The sequence below is a fragment of the Acipenser ruthenus genome, chromosome 6, assembly GCF_902713425.1.
Source record: "Acipenser ruthenus chromosome 6, fAciRut3.2 maternal haplotype, whole genome shotgun sequence".
NCBI classification, from domain to species: domain Eukaryota; kingdom Metazoa; phylum Chordata; class Actinopteri; order Acipenseriformes; family Acipenseridae; genus Acipenser; species Acipenser ruthenus.
This window is the reverse complement of record NC_081194.1, coordinates 73,176,246-73,191,000: the sequence shown is the minus strand read 5'-3', so window position 1 is coordinate 73,191,000 and position 14,755 is coordinate 73,176,246. Positions and strand designations below refer to the sequence as shown.

The 14,755-nt window shown below is 40.5% G+C and overlaps 1 pseudogene; it reads right to left on the bottom strand.

Annotated features, from left to right (window-relative positions):
• Positions 1–299: 299 nt before the first annotated feature.
• Positions 300–14,755, bottom strand: part of LOC131737408 (NBAS subunit of NRZ tethering complex-like) — a 183,277-nt pseudogene continuing 168,821 nt past the window's right edge.

The window sequence follows — 14,755 nt, the reverse complement described above, 5'->3', positions numbered from 1 at the left end:
TCTTGAGTAATGAGAATTGATTCTTCAATATCCCAATTCCACCAGTCTTTTTCCAGTATAATTGGTTCATAGCTGGTCAAGGTTAGCTTCATGCAAGCATTCAGGCTTTCTTCTGTTAATCTTAAGCGCACATTGTTTTTGATGTGATTCAAGAGAATCATATAGGTGGAGCCAAACATTGTTAGAGAGCAGAACTGACAGTCTGCATTGTGCCGTATGTAAGTGGAAGTTCAATCCAACGGGAATGAGGGTATCTTCGCACTCCAATTTCTTCAAATCAGTTCATGTGTGCAGTTTTGCTAGTTCTGTGCGTTGCTGAGCAAGGCTTTCCAGTTTGAATTTAGAGTGCAAAGCTGTTCAACCCAAATGTCCAGCTCCAAATCTCCGATTGAGAAGCACGGAATCAACATCAAGTCCAGTGCTTCCACACAACTTTCATGGGGACAAATCATAAACTTGAACAAAGTGCTGTGTCTGCGGAAGTCCACAAAACGAGGCTTGAATGACATTAGCAGATCATATGTAAACGCCACAAGCTTCTGCTGATCTAGATTGTTGCTAGGATCCTCTACTATGCATGAATCTTGAAACATTCTTAACATCTCAAAGTGAGTCAGTCGACAGCTCGACAGAGACAGGACGGTGTTTCCTTACCCTTGAAGTTAAACATTAAGTTGATTCAAATGACCTGTAATATCCACAAGATAAGAAAAGCTTCCCGGTGAGTAATACAGTGGAAGCTTAAACTGGGATGTGTCTGTTGTTCTGACAAAAGACCAACAAATCCCTTGAGTTTCTCCATCATGCTGGGTGCCCCACTAGTACACACTGAAACAAGCTTCCCTAACTGGATCTGCTTCTCACTGCAAAATCCAGCAAAGTGTTAAGTACTGTAAAAATCATTGTATTGCTTGAACTGCCGTAAGTCGCTCCCCCATTTTTGAGACTTCAATTTTAGGAAAACACCTTTTCTGTGTTTAAAATACTTTTTTACAATTGATTTTTTTTTCCTACATGCTCAACACTGATAAATAAAGAGAGACACACAGGTTTAGTTTTGAAATAACCCTTGTTTGCAACATTTTACAGTGTTGTTTTTCATTTTTAAGTTAAACTGCTAGACACTTCAGTTTTTCAAAATTTCTAAATAATTGGTTCAAGTAAATTTAAGCGCAATGTACCTGTAGACGTGTAACATTTTTCAGTACTGGAAACAGCAAAATAATAGAGAGATAATAGACAAAAAATCATATGCAGCATAGCATACTATTGGCAGTATTCAACACATTACCTAGATCATCTGGGTAGTAAAAATGAATGTAAGTAGGGCTTGTTTACAATAACAGGGGTTGCAGTAAGTGATTGAGAATTATACTTTTTAATACACAGTTTCACTGGTATGCCATGTTAAGTGGTTTTTTCATATGGGTGCACACATATATATATGCATTATGAGAAAATATTTCAGAGAGGGTTTCTTGGCATTTAAAATGCTGAGGTGCCGTCCGCCATGATTTATATTTAAAATACCTTGTGAGAGTGTGTGACTGTCGGCTAGTAATTATTGAATTAGCTGACAATCACGCATTTTTATTAAACTCTTGCAGACTATGGCCGAGGGGTTGACAAGATAATTAATAGCCAGTTAATCCCTCGGCCATAATATAATTGGCTGCACAGGGTTGAGAATTCAGGAGTGGAGAGAAGAGGCAATAAGAGAGAATGAGAGTCAGAGGGAGGAGGTAAAGCAATAATATATAAATAACAATTGCTACTTGCGCTGGAATAACCAGCACAATACTTGATGCCATTATGATTTGTTTTGGCCCTCGTGCCTTTTGAGTGTTTTGTTTTGTGTAACTCTTTTATTTGTTTCTTTAATAAAAGGACAAGCTGTGTGACTGCAAATCAGAGCGCATCATTCAGAATACTGTGTTATACTTATAATAGAAACATTTATATATTACAGAGGACTCCCGCATAGTATACAAATACATTGAAATGAAATTTTATATTTGGTAACCAAGATATGAAAGATGGACTTCATTCAAATTGATTGATACCTCATGATCGATTCTGGTAGGCTGAATTGCTTTGCAATGTTAGAAGTACTAAACCGATCAATCTACAATGGGACAGTACCTTGCATTTATTTAGATCTAGAAAGAAAAGCTAGTTAAGGTAGATTTTAAAATATCTGCTTATGGTTAGGTTTATTGTTTTAGTATAATATACTCTGATGTTATTTTTATTGGTACTGTATAATGTGGTGATGCACAACAAATATTGAAAGTAAAGGGTAAAGCTTCTGTTCTAAGATTTAAAATGTTGCATAAAGCATTAAGACAACTCCAGGGGGTGTGATTAACATGACATAATCACACCCCTAAAGGGTTAATGCCTTTAGGGGTGTGATTATCTTGTTATAAAATGGCTTGGACAAACCATGCCCTCTGGTTTTAAGTGGTCACATGACTGTATGACAGGAATGGTCTTTGGTTCGGACAACAAACTGTGAAGATCTTGCTTAATGTTTTACACCACTCTTTCTTACTAAATTCCTTGGTATCTGAATAGATAATCATGCACTCTTCAAATACATGCAAATGCTTCACAAGTGCAGTAATACCCCAAAATGTATGCATTTTCAAGCAATGGCAAACAGCTGGGGAGGGGTATTTTTTGCCCAATCAAACCCCTTAAGCAATAAATATCTTGGGATCCTTTCACAAGCAATTCAGAATGACTGGGTTACATTTTTGTTCCTTATTTTATCTAAAAAAATTGGTTTCTGTAATGGTGGCTGCCAACTGTTTTTTCTAGTCTTTACCCAACATCTTTTTGTGGCAGGTGGTAATACTCCAGGCTTCAATTTGAAGATTTCAAATCCTTCCTTCGTATGTAGACTGGTTTCAATTTGACTGCCCTGGAGTCTAAGACTGGGTCAATTACTTTAACATGTCCCAAGCATGGCCCATTTAATCAACCCTGAGTGCACAGCAAGGTTTCAATCTGTATCTGAGTTGGTCTTTTTTAATTTAAATTAAATCAAAATTGTAAGTGAACTGTAATACCAAATGCACTATTAGTAACAGAAATGCATACACTGAAAATAGAAACCTGGGGAAAATAAAATCGATGGTGTCATACTTCCAAGCCCTTCTCCAGTATTATGCTATGATTTCTATTTGTTTTTATCTTTACATGGCATGACTATGTACATCATTATTGTTCAAATAACCATGCACTGTTTTCATCAAATATCTCTTGACAGAAGACTCTATGCAGAGGATTTTCCCCTTTGCTGAGTTCAAGATAAAAACATGCTAATTTTAGTAGCAAATTTAAATTAACAGAACCTACTGTATGGATGTTGCTTATCTGCTCCAGTGTCAGTGTCTGCTCATCTTTACGTTCCACCAGGAGTTTCAATGCAGGAAGAAGCACAAGGTACTGATCCAGCAGGAGAGGAGATATCTGTCTAATACACTGCAGTGAAAGAAAGATGTAGTTAAACAAAGGCTACAAAAGCACAAGATTAGATAAGGAAATGTGATATTCTGCACTCTTAGTGGTCAAACTTACGGCAGCTGTTCACGTTGGCATTTGCTGTAAAGTGTCTTGTACTTGCTAAAATTTGCAATATTTGCCTTTTTTTACAATATACATAAAAATAGCTTAATATTAATTCCATATGCTAAAAACCATAAAAGTTGCAAAAAACAAAAATGTTAAAACTGCACTATTAAGTGAGATATTGTATATATGTATGCCAAATACTACTGTAGGTTCATATTTTGGTATATGTCTTTCAGTTTCATTATGTTTGTGCTAATTCAGCAACTACATACAGCATTTCAGACCTGCATTCCTCAACAATGCCCTCTCATTTGGACAGTATCCTAATGAATAATAGTTGCTCATCTGGGTAATAATACTAAACACTTTAAGGTAATAGGGAATCTCTGCACAGATTCTATGTATGCACTGAAACTACAGATAGAAAGAACAGAAAGAAAGGTTACATGTACGAATTTTAGAGGCAAGCCCAAGTAAGAAAGGTGAATACCAGATTACAGAAAAGGGAGGAAATGGTTCTAAGATAATAATAATACTAATACTAATACTAATAATAATAATAATAATAATCTTTATTTTTAATATAGCGCCTTTCACAACATTGCCGCAAAGCGCTTCACATGAATAAAAACATTGACAAACATTGATAAAAGAATTCAAGGAAAACAAGAGAAACACATAGAACAGTAAAACAAGGCAGAGAATAAAAGGAACACCATTTTAGCATACAAACGCTATATTATAAAAGTGTGTTTTTAATCTTGTTTTAAAAGCAGTAACACTGCTTCCCTTACAGAGCTAGGCAGATCATTCCAGAGTTTTGGGGCCCTATAACTGAAATGCTCTATCACTTGTGTTTTTTTTTTAATTGTGGTACAGTAAGCAACCTGGCATTCTGTGATCTAAGTGGGTGTCTGGTATTAAAAGATAATTTAAATACGATGGTGTAAGGTCATTTAATTCCTTATAAGCAGGGCTTCTGATTTTCGGTTTTAACCGATAAAACCAGATAAAACACCCCCGATACAAAAAATCTATCCTGAATGGGACCGGAAGCCAGTGCAGAGATGCTACCACAGGAGTAATGTGATCTTGTCTCTTAGTCTCGGTTAAAATTCTAGCTGCAGCATTTTGCAGAAGATGCAGTCGAGATAGAATAGGGCATTACAATAATCAATTCTAGAAGATATAAAAGCATGCATCAATCTCTCAGTATCTGAGTGAGAAAGAATACTTCTCAATTTGGTGATATTTCCTAGATGATAAAAATACATTTGAGTAATATTCGTGATGTGTGTCTCAAAAGAAATATTTGGGTCAAAGACCACACCCAAATTTCTCATTTCATCTGAGAGAAGCCATAAGAGAAGCCACCAAGTAGTAAATCGGACATATTACTTTGTTACTTCTGAGATCCCAGAATCATCACTTCTGTTTGATCTGAATTTAGCATTAAAACGTTTTCAAGCATCCATTTTTTTATGTCAGCAAGACAGGTGCTCAGAATATTTACAGCCGAGATGTCCCCCTGTTTCAGGGATATATAACCCTGTATCATCAGCGTAACAATGAAAATTAACCCCATAGCTACACATAATAATAGGCAGCATATACAAAGAAAACAGAGTTGGGCCAATAATTGAACCCTGTGGGACCCTGCATGTAACCTGTTTGAGAGATAGGATCGAAACAAAGACAGAAAGCAACCTGACAGTCCAACCAGAGGCGATCAATTAAAACAGAATGATCAACAGTGTCAAATGCAGTACTGAAATCTAATCGTATAAGAACCGAAAGAGTGCCCGCGTCAGAGGATAACAACACATCATTAACCACTCTAATAAGAACCGAAGGAGTGCCCGTGTCAGAGGATAACAACACACCATTAACCACTTCAATAAGAACCGAAGGTGTGCCCGTGTCAGAGGATAACAACACACCATTAACCACTTCAATAAGAACCGAAGGTGTGCCCGTGTCAGAGGATAACAACACACCATTAACCACTTCAATAAGAACCGAAGGTGTGCCCGTGTCAGAGGATAACAACACACCATTAACCACTCTAATAAGAACCGAAGGAGTGCCCGTGTCAGAGGATAACAACACACCATTAACCACTTCAATAAGAACCGAAGGTGTGCCCGTGTCAGAGGATAACAACACACCATTAACCACTCTAATAAGAACCGAAGGAGTGCCCGTGTCAGAGGATAACAACACACCATTAACCACTCTAATAAGAACCGAAAGAGTGCCCGCGTCAGAGGATAACAACACATCATTAACCACTCTAATAAGAACCGAAGGAGTGCCCGTGTCAGAGGATAACAACACACCATTAACCACTTCAATAAGAACCGAAGGTGTGCCCGTGTCAGAGGATAACAACACACCATTAACCACTTCAATAAGAACCGAAGGTGTGCCCGTGTCAGAGGATAACAACACACCATTAACCACTCTAATAAGAACCGAAGGTGTGCCCGTGTCAGAGGATAACAACACACCATTAACCACTTCAATAAGAACCGAAGGTGTGCCTGTGTCAGAGGATAACAACACACCATTAACCACTCTAATAAGAACTGAAGGTGTGCCCGTGTCAGAGGATAACAACACACCATTAACCACTCTAATAAGAACTGAAGGTGTGCCCGCGTCAGAGAACAACACACCATTAACCACTTCAATAAGAACCGAAGGTGTGCCCGTGTCAGAGGAGAACACACCATTAACCACTCTAATAAGAACCGAAGGTGTGCCCGTGTCAGAGGATAACACACCATTCACCACTCTAATAAGAACCGAAGGTGTGCCCGCGTCAGAGGATAACAACACACCATTAACCACTCTAATAAGAACCGAAGGTGTGCCTGTGTCAGAGGATAACAACACACCATTAACCACTTCAATAAGAACCGAAGGTGTGCCCGTGTCAGAGGATAACAACACACCATTAACCACTCTAATAAGAACCGAAGGTGTGCCCGCGTCAGAGGATAACAACACATCATTAACCACTTTAATAAGAACCGAAGGTGTGCCCGCGTCAGAGGAGAACAACACACCATTAACCACTTCAATAAGAACCGAAGGTGTGCCCGTGTCAGAGGATAACAACACACCATTAACCACTCTAATAAGAACCGAAGGTGTGCCCGTGTCAGAGGAGAACAGCACATCATTAACCACTTCAATAAGAACCGAAGGTGTGCCCGCGTCAGAGGATAACAACACACCATTAACCACTCTAATAAGAACCGAAGGTGTGCCCGCGTCAGAGGATAACAACACACCATTAACCACTTCAATAAGAACCGAAGGTGTGCCCGCGTCAGAGGATAACAACACACCATTAACCACTTCAATAAGAACCGAAGGTGTGCCCGTGTCAGAGGAGAACACACCATTAACCACTCTAATAAGAACCGAAGGTGTGCCCGTGTCAGAGGATAACAACACACCATTAACCACTTCAATAAGAACCGAAGGTGTGCCCGTGTCAGAGGATAACACACCATTAACCACTCTAATAAGAACCGAAGGTGTGCCCGTGTCAGAGGATAACAACACACCATTAACCACTTCAATAAGAACCGAAGGTGTGCCCGCGTCAGAGGATAACAACACACCATTAACCACTCTAATAAGAACCGAAGGTGTGCCCGTGTCAGAGGATAACAACACACCATTAACCACTCTAATAAGAACCGAAGGTGTGCCCGTGTCAGAGGATAACAACACACCATTAACCACTTCAATAAGAACCGAAGGTGTGCCCGCGTCAGAGGATAACACACCATTAACCACTTCAATAAGAACCGAAGGTGTGCCCGTGTCAGAGGGTAACAACACACCATTAACCACTTCAATAAGAACCGAAGGTGTGCCCGTGTCAGAGGATAACAACACACCATTAACCACTTCAATAAGAACCAAAGGTGTGCCCGTGTCAGAGAATAACAACACACCATTCACCACTTCAATAAGAACCGAAGGTGTGCCCGTGTCAGAGGAGAACACACCATTAACCACTCTAATAAGAACCGAAGGTGTGCCCGCGTCAGAGGATAACAACACACCATTAACCACTTCAATAAGAACCGAAGGTGTGCCCGTGTCAGAGGAGAACAACACATCATTAACCACTCTAATAAGAACCGAAGGTGTGCCCGTGTCAGAGGAGAACAACACATCATTAACCACTCTAATAAGAACCGAAGGTGTGCCCGTGTCAGAGGATAACAACACATCATTAACCACTCTAATAAGAACCGAAGGTGTGCCCGTGTCAGAGGATAACAACACACCATTAACCTCTTCAATAAGAACCAAAGGTGTGCCCGTGTCAGAGAATAACAACACACCATTCACCACTTCAATAAGAACCGAAGGTGTGCCCGTGTCAGAGGAGAACACACCATTAACCACTTTAATAAGAACCGAAGGTGTGCCCGTGTCAGAGGATAACAACACACCATTAACCACTCTAATAAGAACCGAAGGTGTGCCCGTGTCAGAGGATAACAACACATCATTAACCACTTCAATAAGAACCGAAGGTGTGCCCGTGTCAGAGGATAACAACACACCATTAACCACTCTAATAAGAACCGAAGGTGTGCCCGTGTCAGAGGATAACAACACAGCATTAACCACTTCAATAAGAACCGAAGGAGTGCCCGCGTCAGAGGATAACAACACACCATTAACCACTCTAATAAGAACCGAAGGTGTGCCCGTGTCAGAGGATAACAACACAGCATTAACCACTTCAATAAGAACCGAAGGAGTGCCCGCGTCAGAGGATAACAACACACCATTAACCACTCTAATAAGAACCGAAGGTGTGCCCGTGTCAGAGGATAACACACCATTAACTACTTCAATAAGAACCGAAGGTGTGCCCGTGTCAGAACAGCACATCATTAACCACTCTAATAAGAACCGAAGGTGTGCCCGTGTCAGAGGAGAACAACACACCATTAACCACTTCAATAAGAACCGAAGGTGTGCCCGTGTCAGAACAGCACATCATTAACCACTCTAATAAGAACCGAAGGTGTGCCCATCTCAGAACAGCACATCATTAACCACTCTAATAAGAACCGAAGGTGTGCCCATCTCAGAACAGCACATCATTAACCACTCTAATAAGAACCGAAGGTGTGCCCGCGTCAGAGGAGAACACACCATTAACCACTCTAATAAGAACCGAAGGTGTGCCCGCGTCAGAGGATAACAACACACCATTAACCACTTTAATAAGAACCGAAGGTGTGCCCGCGTCAGAGGATAACAACACACCATTAACCACTCTAATAAGAACCGAAGGTGTGCCCGTGTCAGAGGATAACACACCATTAACCACTTCAATAAGAACCGAAGGTGTGCCCGTGTCAGAGGGTAACAACACACCATTAACCACTTCAATAAGAACCGAAGGTGTGCCCGTGTCAGAGGATAACACACCATTAACCACTCTAATAAGAACCGAAGGTGTGCCCGTGTCAGAGGAGAACAACACACCATTCACCACTTCAATAAGAACCGAAGGTGTGCCCGTGTCAGAGGATAACAACACACCATTCACCACTTCAATAAGAACCGAAGGTGTGCCCGTGTCAGAGGATAACAACACACCATTAACCACTTCAATAAGAACCGACGGTGTGCCCGTGTCAGAGGATAACAACACACCATTAACCACTTCAATAAGAACCGAAGGTGTGCCCGTGTCAGAGGAGAACACACCATTAACCACTTTAATAAGAACCGAAGGTGTGCCCGTGTCAGAGGATAACAACACACCATTAACCACTTCAATAAGAACCGAAGGTGTGCCCGTGTCAGAGAATAACAACACACCATTAACCACTCTAATAAGAACCGAAGGTGTGCCCATCTCAGAACAGCACATCATTAACCACTCTAATAAGAACCGAAGGTGTGCCCATCTCAGAACAGCACATCATTAACCACTCTAATAAGAACCGAAGGTGTGCCCGCGTCAGAGGAGAACACACCATTAACCACTCTAATAAGAACCGAAGGTGTGCCCGCGTCAGAGGATAACAACACACCATTAACCACTTTAATAAGAACCGAAGGTGTGCCCGCGTCAGAGGATAACAACACACCATTAACCACTCTAATAAGAACCGAAGGTGTGCCCGTGTCAGAGGATAACACACCATTAACCACTTCAATAAGAACCGAAGGTGTGCCCGTGTCAGAGGATAACACACCATTAACCACTCTAATAAGAACCGAAGGTGTGCCCGTGTCAGAGGAGAACAACACACCATTCACCACTTCAATAAGAACCGAAGGTGTGCCCGTGTCAGAGGATAACAACACACCATTCACCACTTCAATAAGAACCGAAGGTGTGCCCGTGTCAGAGGATAACAACACACCATTAACCACTTCAATAAGAACCGAAGGTGTGCCCGCGTCAGAGGATAACAACACACCATTAACCACTTCAATAAGAACCGACGGTGTGCCCGTGTCAGAGGATAACAACACACCATTAACCACTTCAATAAGAACCGAAGGTGTGCCCGTGTCAGAGGAGAACACACCATTAACCACTTTAATAAGAACCGAAGGTGTGCCCGTGTCAGAGGATAACAACACACCATTAACCACTTCAATAAGAACCGAAGGTGTGCCCGTGTCAGAGGATAACAACACACCATTAACCACTTCAATAAGTGCTGTCTCAGTTTTATGATAAGGCCGAAACCCAGCCTGAAATTTCTCATATATATTATGAACTGCAAGAAATGTGTTAAGTTACTCGGCAACTACTCTTTCTAAAACTTTAGACAGAAATGGCAGATTTGAAATAGGCCATTGTGATCTAAGGTAGATTTCTTGAATAAGTAGTTTTACTATTGTAATCTTTAAAGAGAACAATACCTGACAATATTTAATATAATTTACTTCTTTAAAAAGTGGAGTGGGGATAGGATCTAACACACATGTAGTGGATTTCATCTTAACTATATTAGCTAGATCCATTTGACTAATCTAAGAAAGATGCTCAGAAATGTGGATTGGTGTAGTGCAAGTAGCATAGTTTGATGACACATATAAATTTGGTGATGTCATTACAACTTACCGATGATAGAATGTTTGATTGGACAGATTCTGGAGGAGGATTAGTTAACTTAGCCAAAGACAAATAGAAATGTAGGATTATTCTTGTTAATTTCAATGAGGTTTGAATAATACGCTGATCTTGCTCAGGATAGTGCAGCCCTGGGGCTGCCTGGTGCTCCGCATCGCCTGGGGCTGCCTGGTGCTCCGCATCGCCCGGGGCTGCCTGGTGCTCCGCATCGCCCGGGGCTGCCTGTTGCTCCGCATCGCCCAGGGCTGCCTATTGCTCTGCATCGCCCGGGGCTGTCTGTTGCTCCGCATCGCCCGGGGCTGCCTGGTGCTCCGCATCGCCCGGGGCTGCCTGGTGCTCCGCATCGCCCGGGGCTGCCTGTTGCTCCGCATCGCCCGGGGCTGCCTGTTGCTCCGCATCGCCCGGTGCTCTGTTGCTCCGCATCGCCCGGTGCTCTGTTGCTCCGCATCGCCCGGGGCTCTGTTGCTCCGCATTGCAGCAAGGGGAGCTGCCGGCCACGAAGACGGGGGAGGAGGTCCGGAGACCACCAACCCCAGCAGCAGTTTCGCTGCCGGAGATCGTGGGGGAGGTCAGGAAACCTGCTCCCACTGCAGCACTTGCACTGCAGAAAGTGCTGTGGCCGGAGCCCCACGGGGGGATCTGCCGGCTACGAAGAAGGGGAAGGTTGGGGGACTACCTGCCCCTGCAGCTTTTCCGCTGCCAGGACTGCCCCGGCTGAAGGAGTCAGCCTGGGAGCTGTTGGCAGTTATGCTGACAGCATTGCCAGTAGCAGCCTGGCTACTGGCAACATTGCCACCCATGAACCCTTTAAAGTCCCTGTTCTTGGCCCGGGACTTTGTGCTGGACTTTGGGGATTTTAAGAGGCCATGTGTGCTGCGCACAAGACGGGGGGGATATGTCGCAATGTGCCCCGTCCCTGTGTGCATTTCTGTGTTATATGTTGCGTGTGGTGTGTTAATGTTGGTGTATAGATATGGCTGCACGGGATATAAATGGATGTGTGTAGCACGAGTTATTTAAAATGTATAATTGTATTTATTTTGTATGTGGGCAGAAATGTCAGAACTCTAGCACCTGGGAAACATTCAACAGAAATGTTCTGATTGTATTTAAATACAGTGATAATATTTCTAACAATAGTCGTCAACTAAGAGCACTTTTTACATTGCTCTGTGTTATAGCAGACGGCTGCAAACTACCTCCATATGCTTAATTGAGGTTGTATCTTTGTAAATGCAATTTATTTGATGTTTCAATTCGAGGGCATCTTAAATTCGAAGGAATATGTTAGTAAGAATTTCTCAAACTTCAATTATTAAAAAAGAATACTGGAGACAAAGCGCCAGACTATGCCCAGAAACCTTACACATAAAATATTTGCTTTATGAATCTCTGTCTGATACTAGTTAGTTTAAAATAGGAATATGAGATTAAAAGACTAAGCTTTTTAATCATTAATACATCCATCAATGCACATCCTAGTTGATGGTGTTGTACAAAGGGTGAAAGTAGCAATTTAACTGGAAGAAATGTATAATTATTACTTTTTTTGTCACATGCTCATATGTCCATTGACTATCTTCTCACAATAAAGAATTTTCATATGTTTTTTCATATGAATTTTCATATTTGATTCTTGATCTCTAATATGTGACTATGATTGAAAAGCTGGTCACTGAAGTAGTGTGTCATTAAGCCATGCTCTTAAAATAATATACATTATTTCCACATAGCTAGATAATAGGAATCATTTGGATAACGGCAGGCATCTCCAGATTTCTACATGAATTGTCAAGCAATCCCTGTAGCCATCCCTTTTACTTCCATAAATAAATTTATTTCTCTGGCACTGCTTTGCAATTCATCAGTTCAGGAAACTTCATATACATAGAGGAAATGGAAACCCAAGACAAAATATTTTAAGGTCCCCATGTGTAATTTACTCATGTAATCCAAGTCAGAGAGCTGTAATAGCGTTTCAACACTTTAATTTTATATGGACAAAAAATAAACCAAAACAGAAATTAAGGCTTTCAATAAAATGACAAGTCTTCTAGTTGAAATGTTTACCATTGAGTGTATTACATTTCTTTTAACATTTCTAAATTTAGCACAGTTAATGATACATCCCTTCAATAAATAGTTACTAAATGAAATGTTATTTATGCAGTTTTTTTTTTTTATTATACAAGACAGTGTTAAATTATATATTTTTGTTAGTGGTAAACAGCTTTCAACCTTAACAAGGAACCTTTTTACAAAAAAAAAAAAAAGTTGCTGGATTACAGTACATGGATAAGTACTTTGCATGACCCCTTTCTTAATTAAAATACAGAGTTGGACTGTTTCCAAGTTCACAGAATTACTAAGGTAATACCTCCTGCTAATTTCATATGTATTTTGTAGAACAATGTACTATAAGATTTCCAAGGCCCACTGTGTGTGGTGTGATCTTACAGCAAGGCTACTGCAGCCAGATATGTAATGAATTATAAAAAAAGCCTCTTCACAACTTATGGTTTTGACACTAGGAATGCAGTCACTTAGCAATAAATGTATAATTAAGATGCAATTTATGAAATAATGAAAATATAAGATATTAACTATTCAGGGACAGAGTAAGGTACTGATCCATCAAACCTGAGAATTCATGCAGAACATATGCTCATTTCAAAGCATAAAATGGTTTTACTGCTGACCCCAAGATTAGTGGCAGGCCATGATTCTTCATTCTAAACACTGTGACTGGTATAGATTCTTAACCACATGCTGAATAAATAAATAACTAACAGCAGGAGCTTAGGGAATGTATTTATTTATTTATGTATTTATTTTTTAACTCCATTAATTTTCTAAGCTAAATGTATGTTCTGCTCAGAGGTACATTTATCACAATTCTTGAACATTCTCCATGCATTATTTTTCACCTTGAATTCAAAGGTGATGAAACATTACGATTGCAATGCGATACACACTATAAAATACAATGGGGTAGATGTACTAAAGTGTTGCACCTGTCGCGATAGTCACAAACGAGTCGGAAGTCTAAGGTGACATGTACGAAACTTGCACAATGCTGTTGGCGACTCTTTAGGGAACGCTTTGCGGCAGCAATTCTTCTTTGCTGTTCAACCTTAGATGAATATGTAATTATGGGCGTTCCTGCATACTTTTGCAAAAAGAGGGCGGAGAGTGCAAATTATGGTTCACAAATATTACAATGAGATGTACTAAAGCTGCAGACAATTGCGACACTTACAATTGCATCAATTTGTTCAGAACTTTTGAAAGCACGTTTTAAACAGTCGCAGTTGTTGGTGGAATTTCCAGTCCACTTTCTCTCGTGCGTTGCCAGTTGTGCTCAATGCATTTTTGAGTACCTGATTTTCATTAAAGGCAGGGAGTACTTACAAGCCTTGAAAACAAATTTCTATGAAATTTGTTTTTCCCAGCGTGTTGGGAGCAATAGACTGCACACATGTGCCACTAACCCCTCCAGCTTATTCTGAGCATCTGTATAGGACTATGATCTATTGTGTGTTAATTGTTCAGGCTTCTGAGTAGGACAAATTAAAAATAATAATAATTAAAATAAAAAAATAAATAAATAAAACCTAAAATCATTTAGTTTCAATTCTAAATAATCTTTTATTTGCATCGTACGCCAATGTGTACAACACAGCGGCATGATTTATTTTGTGTTACCGGTAGGCTAAAATGAAAACGAAAGTGCGCTAGGTATTCATTTGATTTTACTACTGTACTGTATACTGTATAGGCCTACTGTACAGATCTATATTTTTACTAATGTAATGTGTAGCCTACCCAAAACACTTTCATATTATTTCAGCGTAATGATTTGAATACATCGAGAACTATAAATGTATGTGTGCGCGATTTTATTGTATTGTTTTTAAACCCGACACCTCCTTATATCAGACAAACATCTCCGGTTTAGCAAGAGGCTACCATAGGATTGTGAAAAGCTTTTTGGGGGTGAAGGTTGGGGCCCCACTATAGAATCTGATGAGATTA